This window comes from Prorops nasuta, unplaced genomic scaffold (genome assembly GCF_024137725.1).
Source record: "Prorops nasuta isolate Cenicafe-Biocafe unplaced genomic scaffold, Cenicafe_Pnas_1.2 PNAS00001, whole genome shotgun sequence".
Lineage (NCBI taxonomy): Eukaryota > Metazoa > Arthropoda > Insecta > Hymenoptera > Bethylidae > Prorops > Prorops nasuta.
Window position 1 is genome coordinate 18,612,474 of NW_027116798.1, and position 3,054 is coordinate 18,615,527.

The following is a 3,054-nucleotide window of genomic DNA, read 5'->3' on the forward strand; positions in this document are numbered from 1 at the left end:
GGAGAAGGTGCGCTCTGGTGACCTCGGAGTCGAGGTCACCAGGGTTAGAAAGATGAGAAGTGGCGACCTTCTCGTCGAGTTGGGGGGCAAATGCTCCCCAGCTAAGCTAAAGAGGGCCATAGAGGCGGTCATGGAGGGGACTACTAAGGTCCCAGTTTCAATCTTGAGATCCTCCGTGGCCGTTGAGGTCCTCGACCTTGATGGCGTCGTAAAGAACAAAGAGATCCTGGATGCCATCAAGGTCGCAGTGAAGGCGGAGGCGGAGCTCGAGGCCCGAGTCACCCGGATACGCCCCAGTTATGGGGGTGTCTGGGTGGCAAGGATCTCACTCCCTCCGGATTCGGCCAGGAGCCTTGTAGCTCTTGGCCGAATCAGTGTTGGGTGGGGGATTTGCCGCATTCGGCTTCCCCCACCCAGCAACAGGTGCGCCAAGTGCCACCTCCTAGGCCATAATGCGGCCAGCTGTAGCTCCAAGGTCAAAAAGACCAATGTTTGTTGGAGCTGCGGCAAAGAGGGGCACTTGGCGCGGGACTGCCGGGGGTTGGGGAGGAAATATCCCCTTAAACCATCCCCGGCAATCCCAACCCCTTTGGCTTCGGCTAAGAAGCTGAAGGGGAAAAAGAAGGGAGGTGTCGGGGGAGCTTCGGTTCGCCCTACTAGCCCCCCTCCTAAAGGGACTAAGAAAGTCCCAGGCACCGGGGCGGGCAGGGTAGGGGCTACGAAGCCTGCTGCCTCGGTCGTCCCGGTGGTAGAAATGGAGGTAGGAGAGGGTTCTCCCTCTCCTGCTTCTTACAGGGTGGCTGCTGAGGCCACCCCAGCGAGTTCGGGGGTGGAGGCCGTTTCTCCGGAACCCGCGGAGGTGGAATCTTTGGAGACCACAGTTGCGGGGGACGGAGAGACGCCAACGGTCTCCGCCACCAATTTAGGAGTAGTTCCGATGGCAATTGAGGAGCCCCTTTCATGAAAGGGCTACAAATCAATTGCCATCGGAGCCGGGGTGCTGTAGATCTGGCCATTCACACGTCCATCTCATTAGAGATGAGCGTGTGTTTGGTTTCAGAACAGCACCTCGGCAAATGCCCCAATAGGGGAATCGAAGATGTCCAGAGAGGCTCTGCCCTTTGGCCACTAAACTCCATCCACTGTCCCGAGGCGGGCAGAACATTCTGCTCCGCCGTTCTAGAGGGTGTTAGGGTATACAGTATTTATCTGTCCCCTAATATCCCTCTGGAAGAGTTTCAGGAATATATACTGGAGCTCCGGGACAGCATAGTGGCCTGGGGTGGAGCGGTCATCCTGGGGGGGGGGGGGGGGGACTTTAATTCGAAGTCTACCCTCTGGGAGGCCGCCATCACCTACCACCGTGGAGATTTTCTCGAGGGCGTATGCGGCGAGCTGAACCTTCAGCTTGTCAACCGGGGTTTTGCTCCAACCTTCGTGGCGGGTTCTCGATCTTCGATCGTGGATTTGACCTGGGTCTCGGCCAACATCGCCGAAAGGGTGGTCGCGTGGATGGTACTCAGTGAGGAGTCTCTCAGCGATCACAGATACGTGGCCTGGGAGGTCACCAACATCCGACCTCCCACCCCCCTTCCGGAGCGTACCCGTTGGGTATGCTCCAAGTTCGATCCCCAGCTGTGCGCTTTGTCGTTCAGTTGGGGTGTCGGATTGGGCTCCCAGAATTGGGAGTCCATGGGGGAGGAAGGCCACGTGGACCGTGGTCCGCTGGGGGCGCTAGAGAGCCTCCACGCAGCCATGCCCAGGTCAACTGCCTCGCCCAGTAGGCCGAAATCGGCCTACTGGTGGTGTCCAGAGCTCTCTGACCCTCGTGGCGCGGCTTATGCCGCGCGACGGAGGCTTAAGAGGGCTCGGGATCCCTCGACCAGGGTCAGCCTAGGAGAGGCCTATAAGGCTGCCAAGTTCCTCTTCGCCCAGACCATCAGGACGAAGAAAAGGGAGGCTTGGCGCTCCTTGGCTGATGGGGTCGAGGGAGACCCCTGGGGTCGCCCACATATTGGGTTACCTACAGGCGGCTGAAGAGGCAGTCCACGATCGTCTTAGACGAGGACGAGACACGAAGGGAGGTGGAGAAGCTTTTCTCCACAGGGCCCGTTGTGGGGGGAGACGGTGATGATCCAGTCACAGTATCTCCCCACTATACGGAAGGTGATCAGATCACTCCGGGAGAAGTGTTAGCCGCGGCTGAGAGGCTTCCGAATAAGGGGGCTCCCGGCCCGGATAACGTTCTGTCGGAAGTCGTGAAGGTCACTGCCCTGGCAAACCCTGGCGCATACGCCGAAGTGTTCGAGCGATGGCTCAAAGCCGGACGCTTCTCTGGCCGCTGGAAGAGGGCGAGGGTCGTGCTCATCCCCAAACTAGGGGGTGGGTTTCGGCCTATCTCCCTCATTTCGGTGGCGGGGAAGTTGTTTGAACGAGTCATCGCAATGAGACTCGCGGCGGTCTACGAGTCGCTCACGCCAATCGCGGATACTCAGTACGGTTTTCGGCCTGGTCGTTCCACGGTCGATGCCGTGCTGGATGTCTGCGGTTCTATCAGAGACGCCCAGAAGGGGTCCCTGCGTACGGCCGAGCACTCGGTGATGGTCTCCCTGGACATCAAAAACGCTTTTAACACCATCCGGCACTCCACCCTTGTTGGGGCCCTTGAACGGAATCCCTCGGTCCCGCGGATTCTCGTTGAGTTTATCGGCGACTATCTGCGGGATCGGGTGATTTCGTGCTCGGGGGGCAGCTGGGGGGTCCTAGCTGATGTTCCGCAGGGATCCGTCTTGGGTCCATTTCTGTGGAACATAGGTTTCGATGGACTCCTCAGGGTCAACCTGCCTAGAGGGTGCCGGGTGGTGTGCTACGCCGATGACATGGCGTTGGTCGTGAAGTCCAGGACCGTAGTAGCCCTGGGCCTCGCGACAAACAGGGCCCTCGCCAGGCTGTGTGCTTGGTTGGAGGCCGAGGGACTTGGGATCAACGTCCCCAAATCGGGGATGTTGTTTCTGAGTCAAAAGCGGTAAGCTAGGCCTCCCAGCGTCTTACTGG